The sequence below is a fragment of the Passer montanus genome, unplaced genomic scaffold, assembly GCF_014805655.1.
Source record: "Passer montanus isolate IOZ18808 unplaced genomic scaffold, ASM1480565v1 scaffold10, whole genome shotgun sequence".
Taxonomy (NCBI): domain Eukaryota; kingdom Metazoa; phylum Chordata; class Aves; order Passeriformes; family Passeridae; genus Passer; species Passer montanus.
Window position 1 is genome coordinate 226,307 of NW_024356505.1, and position 15,217 is coordinate 241,523.

A 15,217-nucleotide genomic window follows, 5' to 3' on the forward strand; every position below is an offset into this window, starting at 1 on the left:
AAAGGGGAAAGGGGAAAGGGGAAAGGGGAAAGGGGAAAGGGGAAAGGGAAAGAAATTTGTAAAGTTCTTGTGGGGTTTTTTGCTTAATCTTTGATTTTTTTTAATAACATAAAATTAGGATGATTCAAATTAATCACAATGAAGTTAACTTTTGCTCATGTGAACCAACAGGCATGAAGAGTCACGTCAACTGATAGCATTACATTTAGTAAAGGGAAAAGGTGTGTTGGGAAATTGAAAATAATCTTGCTTCATTTGCTTGTACGGGGTCACACTGGAGTAACAATGTTAGAGGAGAGAGCTGCACAGAGCAGAAGTCAGAGTAGCAGCATATGGCTTCTCTTTCACAGTCTTGTCACTTTCCCCCAAAGCCCCAGGCTGGATTACAAGGCACACTCCTTCACCCTGATGTTAACTGCTCCTAAAAATGTCACCTGCCAATGTGAAGCCTTCAAATGCAAGGCTTACAGCCCAGAATGCAAACCAGCTACGAACACGCCAAGATCCTAATCCCAGCAATCTTTCTCTGTCTCACCCTGACTGGAGTCTGCTTTAGCTCCTAAATTTAGGATCTGTCAGTGTATCAAGTAGATGGCACTACAAGCTTTGGCTGAGCAGCAGTGGGGCGTACACTCAAAAGGAGTACATTTCAGTAGCAGCACAGTTTAGAAGGACGCACACACTAACAAAACCTGACTCTTAGGAAAAAGCAGCAAAACCTTCTTGCCCTTTGCATAGGATGCTGGCCAAATGAGTAAGTGCAGTTACACGCAGCACACTGCTGACAAAACTTCCAAAAGCAGAAACTGCAAGTTTAGGATTGTCATTTTTTGTAAATACAGACTTAGTCAATAAATATAAAAACTTCTCCTATGGGGAGAAATTTATATAAAATTCTTTGTTTAACATCTTTGTCCTTAATTATTAGGATAATAAGTGAAAATGTGTCCATTCCAAGGAATTTACAATTCTTCCTGTTTCCCGAACCGAGTTGGCTGAAGCCAGGCCTGGCATCAAGCATTCACAAGGACTGTTCTGCCTTGAGTTATACCTTGCTACAACAGCACTCCCCTTACCTGCTATTATCTAACCCCTCTCAAAGACTGAGACACTTGAGAACTATGTTGATAGGTGGAAGATGGACATCTTGCTTCACATTCATCAACACTACACTGAGGAGTTCAAGCTGACTTTAAGAGGGTGGCCAGTACCATCCGCACGGCAGCACTGACCCCCCAAAACCAGTGCCTATAAATACACTGGTGCACTGACACTAAATTCCATGTGATTTCTGCTACTTTGCAAACAGAGACACCTGAGTTATAACATTGGGCAGCTGTACCTGAGCTGATGCAACTGCAGAGAAGCTGCAGTTTTCCTGATTCCATCTTGTTTTGATTTCCACATCCAACAGGACAGAAAAGCTAATTATTCATTCACTTAAGCCACTTAATATTTGTGTTACAGACTACTGCAAAATAAAAGCTGAGCAAATTCAGTAGCAAAAAATCCCAACAATTTAACAACTCAGCTCTAAGGAAGCAGAACAGGTTTTGGGCATTTGGTTTTGGGACAAAGACTTTCACAGAGCACATGTCCGAGTCACTATATGTGTGATCACATTTCCTTAATGTCCCTGAAATATAAATATCACCTTTGCTGTACCAGAGTAAACAAATGGATTGTCGTCCTTTCAAAAAGTACAATTAGAAAACACTCAAGATCCAGGGGCATCACATATCAGTGTCCAGCAAGAAAGTTCACACGACCTGTCTCTTATAGCTCTTTGAACGCTGTGATTAATGCAATCCCAGGCAAAGCCTTAGCATCACTGTAATAAAAATATCTGTTGCAATTAAAACTAATGTTGGCAATCTTGCTTTTGCATGCATTTTAGTTTGAGGGACAATCCTCATTTTGTTCTTTGTTACGGATACACTAGGTAAATTCTGTAATTCTTTAGATGAATAAAATATGAAATACTGTAAAATCCTGGCAAACACTGTGTGTAAAACTCACTGAAACACACAGCCAGACTCACAAAACATATTTTAAAAACTTATTTAATCTCTCTTTTTGTAATGTCCTCTTTTGCTCAGTACAATAAAGCAACTCAGTAAAGGTGCCTTAACACTGAATTTAAGTTGCTTTATGAGAGAATTTATTAATCAGAAATAACACGCTATCACACTCTGATTTCATATTTACTTTCATTATAGACTTTTATTCTCACCTATTGTAACACGATTAGCTGCATAATTCCAACATCCTCAAAAATGTGAAAATATAAGACAAAAAACGTGGTGAGAAAAAAAATGTACTCAACACCCAGAAAAACATGCATAAAATTACTTACTTTGTTACTGGCACTTTATTAATAAAAGAAAGAATGAAAGCTCTGCTGTACTGAAAAAAAGTAGCTGTTGAGATGCCAAGTCTTAATAGCTCCATATGTCTCATCAACTAAAAATCCTGAGTTTATTAAATTCCAGCAGGGAAAAAGAAGTTCATATCAAAGTCATGCCTTTTTCTTCCTAAGAAAAAGACCACCCTCGGTGCCTCTAGACATGCCATCCTAAGAAGGGTCAGAGCTAACCCAGTATCTAGGTAGAGAAAAGCTTTCCCCCACTTTCCCCCAGTTCCTTACATATGCAATGGGGATACATTAGAACATATTAAAGAAATTAAATTCTAACAAGTGGTCATGATGGGGATTTGGGCCATTAGAGAATAGTTTGTTATTTTTTGGGGTTTTTTTGATTTTTTTTTAATATAAAGCAATGACTTCAGAACAATTCTCAATTTCAAAGAAGTCTGCACTGTGATACAGTGGAGATACACAGGGGGGTGCAGTGATGTAAGTTCATGTAGACAGCCAGTTGTCAACAACCATTTGCTCTTGGCCTGGGCTAGAAGGACTAATTGCCTGGGAAAGAACAGTGCACAGATTATTAACAGACTCCATGCCTAGTGATCACAGATATTATGAAGTTATATTGTGATAATGACCACAGTTCACATCTCACCAGTGTATTTCAGAACACAGCGAAATACCACTTGTACTTAACAGGTTAAAGAAAAGAAGAAAAGATCATGGCATGGTTCTGTGGTTCACAGTGGTTAGGTGAGAAAATATTTCCCCTCTTTTGGTGCTGGATACCTTAAAACTTCATCTGACTAATTTTCCATATCAAGATATTTTATTATCGGGAGCTTTGGCTGCAATTACTTGCAACACTGGCTGCTGCAGATGTATTAAGACGGAAAAGATAATGTGAAACAAAGAATAAATTAAATGTTTCATTAAGTATTTGTAGACCTTTGTATTTAATCAAACCAGACTCTAAGCTTTTTTTGGCTGATGGACAAAAGGGTATTAGTTATAAAAAGCATGTAGGTCAAAATTCAACACTTTTCTCCCCAAGTAATATGGCCACACAGTATCTGGGCACCTTGTATTCACTTGTATTCCCACATCTCCCCCCCACCATTCCTTTTTTAATTACAAGATTGCTTTTACTCAAAATTCAAAACCTGGAATTTCAAACAACTTTTGAATACAAATTTTCTCAGCTATCTTCAGTGTCCTACCTCCTGTCATTTGTTCTATTAAAGGGCAGCTGACTAGAAGTGCTTTAAGCAAAGATCAAGGCAGCTGAGATGTCTGTCTTGGTGCTTCACCTGACACACTGAGACAGAAAAATTTATGCTTTTTGAGGATGCGTGTGTCAGGCAGCCAATCACCCTACATTATACAAGGTGAATTATGGCAAATTGGACAAGGAAAGGTTTTCATGAGAACATTTAGCTCATACTTCCCCACTAAGGCTGGTTCACTTACATCTATGCAGCTCCTAGTGAATATTTCCTTATTCCAAAACACTGCTAGAAATGGAGATCTTGCAGTTTTTGCAGGTAAGCACTACAAGGTCTCACTACCCTCAGCGTTTAATGGTGCTTCTCAATGTGAACCCTCCCTTCAATTTAAACACATTAATTCATAACCTAACACCAGCTGTTTATCCCCTCTCTTATTACAGTAATTTTTTACTTATTCAGTCTGTGCAGTACACATCAGCCTGACAGTGCTAGGCTGCAGGACCTCTGAAGTATTTCAGACCCATTCTCCAGTGCACACTGCATTTATTCCACGTGTCTAATTGAGGTTTCTCCATGTTGCAGAGCTGCTGTTCAGTAAGCACTCAGGCTAAGGGCTGTGAGAGATGCACACCTACTGAAAGAGCTCCTGCCACTTTCACCATACATCAGAATTGATCAAATGAGGAAATGGGAAGAACACACATGCTCATGTTTTCTAATTCAATACACATTGACCTTCCTTCTCATGTGACTGTCAGGGATTGTCCATCCTTTTCTCAGGAGTTCATGCCACTGCTTTTCACACCTTACTAAGCAGTTGCCAAAACAAGCTTTGCACCTGAGAAACTGTGTAATGTAGTAGCTTGCATGATACGCCATAGGAGATACAGCAAATTAAGTTAAAACACTGGGGGAAGTACCTGCTTTCTGTAAGCCTAACAATCAGGTCCATAACACGCAAACTTTAAAATCCCATCTTCTCTTTTCTCCCCCACCCCACGTTCCAAAGGCCACAATGGAAAGGAAAATGCACAGTAGATTTCATCTACTTATTGTCTGTCCAAGGGCTAGTAGTACATGATAAACATTTAACGAGGTTGGAATTAGGACCAATTTAACCTCTTTGACTCAAGTGTACACATTATACACATCCATCAACTTAACAAGACTAATCTTTACAAAGGGAGACAGGCACAGACATGACACAGTATACTAAAAATTAACATCATACTTCTTACAAAATTGACTACAAAAAGTTTTTTGAAATCCAACAAATCTTTCTGTAACTAAAATTCATTACTTTTGCTATTGTACCATACCAACCATGAAATTAGCCTTTATCCTATTTTTATGTACTCTAAAGATATTGCTTTACATTTTGTACTATGCACCTCACTGACTCATTCATTTGATCATCTTTTGAGCACACAGTGAAAACATTTCCTGAGTAAATCACACAAATATGATTATCCTGAAGCAATTTCACCCAGGCTGAAAACCACAAGATGCAGAATGGTACGAGAAGAGGTCAAAAAGTACTCTACATAACATGGAAAAGCTTTACTATAAATAGAAAGTAGTTTAGGGTTAACAGAGTGAGTATGATCACCCATCAGGCATTGAAACCTGCAGTAGAAATTAATGCTAAGTGAAAAAAGATTATAGTGTTTCAGTGTTATCCAAGTCAATGATGTGGTATCAGTCTTAAAGAGATGAAGTCCTCACAGCTACTTTCAATCTTAAACAGTCAGGAATAACAACTCAAGATCTCTCCAAAACCTGGAGTTCCTACTTATCCAAATTGATCAGATTTTTCAGGAACGTCTCTAGTATTCCGGCTTATCAAAAGCAGCAATCAAGATGCATCCACCCTATGTTACTTCATTCATTCAACATCTCAATTAAGCAACTGAAAATTCTTATTTAAGATAATTACCATACTGAATGGCATCGCATCAGAAATAGAGGAAATCTGCAATAGGAAGTTACAATAATTTTACACTTTATTTTAGAAGACGTTTCCTCAGGTAGCTGACCAAGTTCAGGTTACTCTTATTTTTCTTGCACTGAAATTTCCTGAGAAGGATTCTTACTTTTCACTCTGCTCTGACACTGGAAGAAAAGAGCACAAGTCTCATGAAATTTCTTGTATCACACAAAAATGGAATTAGGTATTAACCTTTGGATGGATGAAGACTGCCTGTCTGTGATTCTTTAAAATTCATGCTCCCCATATTGTCTCATCTCCAGAGTTTGAATAAATCTTGCTTTAATAGTCTTAATGCTGCCTGAGTCTTGTCATACAGCAAACTACTACACAATGTCAATCAAACCCATGTATCTTTAATTTTTGATAGAGGTAAAACATTCAACAATAACGTGGCAAAGATGGAAAGCTTTTCCTTTGCTTCTTACAAATCTACACCTATAATTACTCATGACAGCTTTGGTTAAATGAATTTCAATAAAAAAGGTCAAGCCATAAAGCCTAATTAATTTTACAAATGCTCAGCAGGGTAAACTAAAATTTCTCTGGAGAGTTAGAGAACCTGAAAGGACTAATTAAGAATTAGAATATGATGTGGTAGCTCACAATTATGGATTTTTTTTTTCATACATTTTCAATCTGATCTAAACTTGTTGGAACACACCTCAAATATTTAATTGAGTTGCAGCTACAAAGTAAGCCAAAAATGTTGAAAGGTTACAGAGAAATTATTATTTCCCCACTTCATTTATCTTCACTTTTGAAACTAAATATTTCAAATTTTTATATAGATATAGATATAGATATAGATATAGATATAGATATAGGGCAGAGTAGGGTAACTAGCAGGTTTTACTAGCGTTCAGTTTTCTAGTTTTCCAATATAGGGGAGTTTACTTGTATAGCTTCCAAAAATAAATATCTATATGAAGTTTAGACCATTTTAAGTGAAATCTAAAGTGATAAAAACTTCAATGCAAGTTACAAAAACACTCAAATTTGTGTTTTACTCCAGAATTCCATGGTACATGATGTTCAGCAATTCAGGCCAGCTATATCAAGTGCATCTTTTGATACTGCCTGTTAAGAGACTGGAAGGAGATAAACCCACAAAATCCACTCAGGAGTCACCTGTTTCACAATGAGAGTGAACAGGATTACACAATATATATAGTTCTGCTTTGTATGGAGGGGACATGTGATACCCTGTGGACACAGACTGTTCTGCCAACAGAGGCAAACAGAACAGTAATTATAATTAACTGCATTTTTTTTCCACTGGATGGATTTCTACACATATCAGCTCCCAACAAAAGGAAAATTGATTTGAATACAACAGAATAAATGCCATGCCATAGAATAGGGTAAAATATTGCAATTCAAATAACAAAAGAGATTGGAACTTATTGTGGGGCTTTCTGTTGTTTGGTTGGGTTTTTTTAATCTGCTTTTGAAGAACATTATATTGTTTTCACATGACAAAAGTATACATTTCAGCTCAAGGCAGCAAGTCTAAGGCTCCACACCATCACTGAAAATACAGTATCTATTAAGTAATACAGTAATACTGCCAGTAAGGAAAAGATACCCCCATACACAAATCAGCATGCCCTCATTTGATAAGCTTTTCAGATATTCTCATCATCTTTAAAACAGTGCAAGCTGTAGCCAATCACTCACAAGTGCAGAGATTACTCATAACACCCAGATACACAAATATACAAAATTACTTCTGAAATTGCACATTGCTTTAGCAACTCTTAAACTTGTAGTCATTTGCTGAATGACCTTGCAACCCTTTACATGATGAATCTGCTTTGCCCTTATGAGACAAACATACAGTTCCATGAACCCTGAATATGTGGATGTTGTTGTTGCCATACAGGAATAAACAATATCTCAAATTTCATTATATAAAGCACTTCTAGTGAGCTTCAGACTTCTTTCACTTCAAATTGCTTGGAGACAAAAAATGATGTCTCATTTTATTTTCAATGGCCACTTTGTGGATAGTCCCCTCACCACCAGCAAGACAGAATAATAAATTTTCAAGAAATGCTGCTTTACTTTTAATATATAGAAATAAGCCTTAGGGCTTGCATTAATCTCCCAGACACAGTTTCACAGTGTTCTTTCATTAAACATCTCACAAGCATACACTGGCATCATTTTTGGGGGGCAGGAAAAAAAAAAGGTGCTTCAATTAAAGGTATCCACTTTTAATAAGAACAGATTCAAACCTTTCTGATCTGGCTATTTAGGGCTCAAAAACAGAGTTTTTTCACTTCCATGCAAATGAGTAAAAATATTGGTAACATTTGGGCAAGAAATACAAACCTCCTATAGAAATATACTTCAGCTATTCCTTATTTAAAGGACCTTTAAAATATTCTATTTATATAAGCACATATTTAGAGAGTTAAAAAATCTTAATCTACATTATGAAGACATGGAAGTATGGAAATTTATCTTACTTGATAACAAAATTTAAGGCTTTTGTGACAAAATCCCTTTAAATTTACATACTGGAATGACTCTCAGAGAGTAGAGAGCATTTAATCATCTTTTATGGGGGCAGGCATTTTTCTCCATTCTCAAGTAAGACAGCAACCAGTTTAGAGACCCAGAGCGGGCAAGAACCAGGAAAGGGGCCAGTGTTCAGGGCAATACCTACAAGGGTGGGAAGGCTGAGTTGCCTCAGTGCAGGATATTTAGCCGTGCTCCCAAAGGGGGTCTAGACCAGCTTTTCTGGTGCCTGTTCCTTCCACATGTGCACAAGAGACTCTCTCTTGCATAGGAGCTGTTCCTTTTGTCAGGGTTAAAGAGGGCACAGATTCACCTTCATGAAAATACATCTGGGCTTCAACTACATCACCTTATTAACGTCAGACTCCAGCTTTAAAATTGGACCATTTAGGAAATAATAAAGGTTACTCGCGTTCTCCAAGGCCACAGTGATACAGACTGTAACTTTCCTGAGTAAGGCAGACACCCCACTCAGCCTCATCTCATGGAGATGAAAAACTCCACCAGAGGCAAGACAGAACCTAAAACAACCTTAACACAAACACATACCCAGATGGAGTTTATTGTATAATACAAAACGTAATTAAAATTTTTTTGATCAAATGAAAGAGAGCAAAATTCTCAAAATATGTATTGTAAAGACAGTAACATTTTAATTTTCCTGATCTTTGGTTGCGTTTAATGAGGGTTTATATGCTTTTTGCTCCGTCACATTGAATCAATATGCAACAGCTGATTCTGCATTGACATGCTTAGCAGTAGAGCTTTGTGAAACCAAAATAAGGTATTGTTGCTGTGCTTTGCTTCCTCACTGAACACTTGAGAGTCTTCAGCCTTTTGAGTGCATTATGTACAAACATGGAAACCAGGAAGAATGCTCAACGACTGAACACGAAATACAACTCACTGACACCTATATATAAAGCATCTTTGATTTTTCATGGACATCTCCCATCTCTTGCTTCATGAATAATAGAACTTGGCAGCTTGAATTATTAAACTCCTCTGATAACGAATGAAGTGGAAAAAAGATCATGGAGTTAGCAAACCGATTACTACATGAGATACTCAGTACTTCATGCCCCACAAAAACTATGAAACCTTACCACTGCCATTAGTCCACTTAAAAACTACTGAAAGTGTGATGAACTTCATGCAAATGTCATCTTAATAAGGCAAATATGATCATCTGAATTTGGGATGTTGCATACTGTAAGATATCTACTTTGCAGAGAAAATGAGACCTCCCATTATGTTCAATAATAATTTATCATACAGTTTAGATTATTATTAGATCTCACCTTTTTTTTGTTCTTTTTGGACAACATAGCCTGGAATGAAAACTTAGCTCTGAGTTGTTTTATTAAGTGTGGAAAGAGAGCTAATTTGTAGGATTCCACACTTCCATAAAGTCAACGTAAGCATCTAAATGTCCATGTAAATATGGACTTTGGCATATGACTTGGTCCAAATTTCTGCATGTGATTTATTTTAAACTGGTTTCCTAAACTAATGTAAAATCTTCTCAGATTGGGAGATACTCCTTTGCATATTTCTAAAATATCCATCGATAGTGCCAGCTGTCCCACAAAAGAGAAAAACAGAGTCAGGGTAATGTACATGTCCTAGATACATTCCAATAATGAATCTGTAAAAAAAAGCCTGTTGTAGGACTGAAGTTTTATTTCCACTTTTGCTATTAAGAAACCTTTTGCTTCTTTCAGTAGGAAACATCCAAAATACCTAACAATTCAGAAGTTATTAACATTACAAACTCAGAAAAAAAAAGCTGTGGAAATGTAATTATGCATATTCAACAGTGCTGGCCTATTAGGTACATAACATGTATTTTTTAATATTGCTTAACTGCAATTCCATTCTCTTGGGGAATTAAAAAAACACACATCTGAAGAATTTACCTGGGAGAATAGAATTTTTTATAGTGGAAAATACTGCACATTCTTTACAGCATTTCTTTAGTTAACCAGTATGTTATCCCATTGCCTCCCTTCACTGGAGTTAGCAGCCATCACTTTTGTCATTTGGGGATCTAGCAAAGGATCAAAGTTACAAAATTGGAGTTTAAAGTATTAAAAACAATAGTAAGTGTTGATTTTCCTATTCACAAAACTGTGTCACACTACAATCTGTCCAGGAGGGTCTGTTTGGAACTGTGTGTTTTGCACAGCTCACAACATGTGTTCTCTGTCATTCAGGCCTTTTACAGTGAGGAATATCCTGTCCTAGGCACTCTACATATGTAGAGTAAGAAACCTTAACTGTGCTGCTAACTGGCCTTGCCTGCCCTGCCTGCTTAGGCAAAGCACAGAGAAACAAAGAGAATTAACTTGCCAGGACTCACACAACCACCTGGTCGCAGGGCTCACAATGTTCTCCCAGCTCTCCCAAGACCAGAGCTGCCTTGTTTCTGGGTCACATTGTCCCCTTCTCACAGAGATTATCTTCCCAAGGAAGGCGCATTATGAAGGAAATAGGTGCACAGAACACAAGCCCTGCCAGCACTTTAAAGCCTGGCAGTATTAGGCAAACAGTTGGGATGCTCTGCAGGCATTAATTTTCTTCCCTAATGAAAAAAGTTCAACTTTTGCCTCTGTCCTTATCTCTAAATTAATGAGGAAATAGCCTCTTTTCTGCTGCTTTCCAGGTCTCTTTGATCTTATGATTACGTACATTGCTGGTTGCTTGCCATTATATAGAGTCTGAATAATGTATATCTATGGTAGACAGCTCTGAGTACACTATGTATCCAGGAATAATGAAAAGCTACTTTTTCTGCAGCAGGAATCTTAGGAGTGGTTCAAAAATCTTGGGAAGGAGAGTAAGAACATATAAAACTGTCCCTTAGTAATTCCATGCTTGCTCCATGTCTGCATTACCCTAAATCCCATTAGGGTGCACAGGGCAGAAATAAGACAAGAAATAAGGCAGAAAGAACTGCACAAGGACCTACCAAAGACAAACCTGGCTCACTCCCTCTTCCTGCTCCATAGCTCACAGGAAGGATGCTGAGGCAGGATGGAGGATCTCACCATTCACAGGCCTGAACCATCCTCCGGCCCAGGGAGCTCAGTCTGCACTTCAGTCTAAAATAAAATATTTTCAACCTTAAGGGACTAAACCACCTTTACAAAAGCCAAACTTCCTGATGCCTTTGTCATTTAGGAAATTTTGTCCATTTTGGAAATGTGGGATGCACCACATAGACTCTCACTGAATACACCTATATACCAAGACGTGGCAAAACAGTAAAAAATATTCACTCCCCTTTATTCAAAGCAGTGGATCCACCCTACCTTCACACTTGCATTTCCATGCCCCTCCTCTATAACAAGTTGATGGCACACAATTCTACATGGCACACATTCCAATGTGGTTCCAAAGCATGTCAGGGAAAGCTGCTGTGAAACAGAGTGACAGCTAACCCCTTTACGACCACGGTAACAACTGATCTCAGTTAAATTAAATCCCTGATAACACTTTCCTTTCTAGTAACTTCAAAATTTTGATCCTTCTCCTCCCAATCAATATTACTGTGAATACTTTGGAGAGTTACATGTGGGTTGACCCAGACAATGCTGACATTCCAGACTTACAGAAGTCTGAAAATAAGAACAGCTATCATCTTAGAAAAAGGGAGGGGGGGAAGGAAAAAAAAGAGATTAAAAAAAAAGAGATCTGCAGCTAAAACATCTAAAATGAAACAATTCTGAAATTCTTTCAGCTTTAATTATCTTCATTCCACTAAAGAGAGATCTGCAGCTAAACACATCTAAAATGAAACAATTCTGAAATTCTTTCAGCTTTAATTATCTTCATTTCACTATGTTCCTTTTTATGTCTTGCAGTTACCAAATAAATTCAGAACACAGAACAAATCGAAACATTAAATATTAATTTTCAAAATACCAATTACTCCACTATCATGAGAGCTAGGTTGAAAAATTTATATGATAATATAAAGGGAAAAAATGTTATGTGTCAAAAATCCAAAGGAAAGTTAGCTTTTATGGTTGGGGTTTTTTATGATTGGGTTTTTTTTAGTTTCTTGCTTTGGTATAAAAGCATTGAGCAATATATCACAAATTTTTACATTCTAAGTTTGGCTCTATCTGCTTTTTACATCCCTAATGTGCCAGGTCTCTAAAGGATGCTTATTTATGACACTTTCATTAGGAGGGTACAAATATAGATACACTAGAAATTTAACATTCAGAATATGCACAATTTCACAAACAAGTAGTGCTATTCAGGACCTTGAAATGAAAGCAGTACATAAAAATAGATCTGAAACAGAGACAGGCAAAACAGGCTACTTCTGCAAATGATGTACTGTGACTTCTCTGTGCACTCATAAACGCATTTAAAGAGGTAGAAAAAAACATACTTTCTGGCTTGTTTCAACCAGTTACTGAAAGAATTTATTATTTATACTTCTGAAGTCCAAAGGACAGCACCATCATTATTATAACATCTCTCTCAGCCAAATATTTTGCATTCTGTTCTACAATGTGGAAAACAGTAACGTGGAAATGGTTGTTTCAGGACAATTATGCAGAGGAAGGGCAAGCTACGAGGTTGAACTAAGGCCTGGCCACCAGAGGTAGTGACCTGCACTATGGAAAGCTCCTCTACAACATCTGACAAGTCACTTCTTGTCTTCTGGCCTCCACTTGTCTTCTGACCTGCACCCGCAATTTTACCTGGCTATCCTAAATTCTCAGGGAATGCATAAAAGGCTGCACAGAGTATGCAGATGTTAATGCAATTGAAGATTAATACATACTAAAGTGAAATAGATACATATACAACTCTGGTGTTTATCAAAGACTGCAAAGCTTTAAAAGTAAACAAGAAGACGTAATGCAGACAGGGAAGCAGCTGCTTGCAATAGAAAGGGGCTAAGTCCCTGCACAAGTGGCATGCAGCCAGCTCTTGATGTTCAAAACCAGCATCATGTCGTTTCCAAACTGGGGAATTACATTGATTCCAACAGCTTTCTTCAAACCCACAGTGGTATCCAGCCAAACACCCATCACCTTCAGCAAGAGAGGGAAATAATTTCCTGAGCCTAGCAAGAAGGCTGCTGAAAATACAAAACACCGCTCTTATTTCCTAAGGCTATCACTGTTAAAATGTCAGTTGTAAAGAATCGCTTACACACAAACGTGGTAGCATAATTTAATTATATACAGATTCTGATATCATTAGCTATTAATTAAATCATGCAGACAAGTGAATTTTGCTTGCAGACAGGCAATATTTCCCCAAATTATAATTAACTAAAACATTATCAAATAAAACCTGCAGAAACAAAACTAGCTGTGTTCACTGCTGCTGTGTTTTCCTATAGTCATAAATGTGTACCTCATAATACCAGCATACTAATCAGCAGTATGGTGATATAGAAAGAATCACCTGTTGCAAAGGCAACTTCATTGGGTTGGAGCAAAGCCAATACAAACTACAGGATCCATTCAAGACACAAACATCTCAAAAACAAGGAAGGCAAAACTTTATTTTCTAAACCTGAGTTAAAGGGACTACAAAGAAATCATCCAGGTCTTCAACATTTTTCACAGTGGAATACACAGAGATCACATTCACAGCAGACGTCAAAAGTAGTCTCAGAAGAAAGCTGTCTCTGCAGGACCTCCCAAAAAATTTGAAAGATCTTGCGTCAAAAGTACATTTCATAAAATACGCAAGGACACAACCCGTGCACACTCATTCTTTACATGATGGAGGTCAACACAACTCAATGGGAAAAGGAAGGAATATGAACATAATGAAGAATGACGAAGAGGAGGAAGGTTTTCCAGGGTAGTACTGAAAGCAATCTACTTCCTTGAGTTAAATGCCTAAGTTCCTTCGAAGAGCCAAGCCTGACTGTATTTTCAGTAGTTGAAGGCTGTGTGCACAAATTTGACTATCCCACCCAGAAAAAAAACATTTTGAAGATTGAGACTCCTTCTCTAAAAATCCCTAAAGAGTTTACAAAAAGGAAAAAATAAAAGAAGCACAAAGCATTCTGTGGGAAGAATGAACCCTTTTGTGAGCAAATCTGATGCTTAATAATGTAAAGAGAACATACAGGCATATTGGATATCCCTTAGTATCTATCAAAACCTATACAAACTAAAGAAAATCATCAGCTAGAATGTGATGAGACAATTTAAGCACCAAAGTCTACAGTACAGTCAAACCCAGCATCCTTTTTAACTAACCAGAAGACCTTGGCACCTGACTGCCATTTAGTATCTTTGTCCTTATTTACTTTGGTTAGGGTACTACACATAGTTCATATGATCCAGGGTCAGATTCACTCAGACAGACACTGTGATGTGATCACTGATAATCACTGCCTGCAATGGCAGGGAGCTCCATGTCTGTGTTGAGCACAGCCTTCAACTACTCAAAATACACAGTCAGGCTTGGCCCTCCAAAGGCACTTAGACATTTAACTCAAGGAACTCAATGGAAGGAACTCGAGTGTCTCCAAAGGGTGTGGGATAAACTGATTTCCCCAAGGTCAGACATCAAAGCATTCTGTATACACTCCACCTCATCTCTGGTCACAGGATTTTCTATTTTTATGTGAGACCACTGGTGCAACCCAGGCTTCTCAAGGCTAATGAAGGGACTGAGGAGTTCTCATGAGCGTAACAAACATGGAAGAAAAATTGCTTCAGAATTCAGAGGGTGAATGGGGTGATGTAGATAAGTCACAGCAACCCAGCTTCTAACAGAACAAAGAAATCGTGGCAACAGTTTAATTCTTTTACTATGTCCTATTTAAGTGCAATCAACCTGTAGCAAAATCTAACCTAATCAGCTTCCCTTACACAATTTCCATTAATTGCATCTGAAAGAAAAAGCTGTTTTTACAAGACTATTACAGCAAGAACTAACTTTGAGCTTTTCAGCGTCCTTCAAAAAAAGCTTCTCATTTACTTCTTAATGAAAACTTTACGAACATTTAGCTGGCATGTGTAAAAAACCATTAAAAATAAAGTCGAACTAATTTGTGCTACACAGTCTTGACAATAAGAAATACAGATTCTGAATGGATTGGCCAACTATAGA

General features: G+C 37.6%; 1 protein-coding gene across 6 annotated transcripts in view; it reads right to left on the bottom strand.

Annotated features, from left to right (window-relative positions):
- The window catches only part of LOC120503149 (myosin VIIA and Rab interacting protein), a 208,808-nt gene that overhangs the window by 139,312 nt on the left and 54,279 nt on the right, over window positions 1–15,217 (bottom strand). The window lies entirely within an intron of this gene.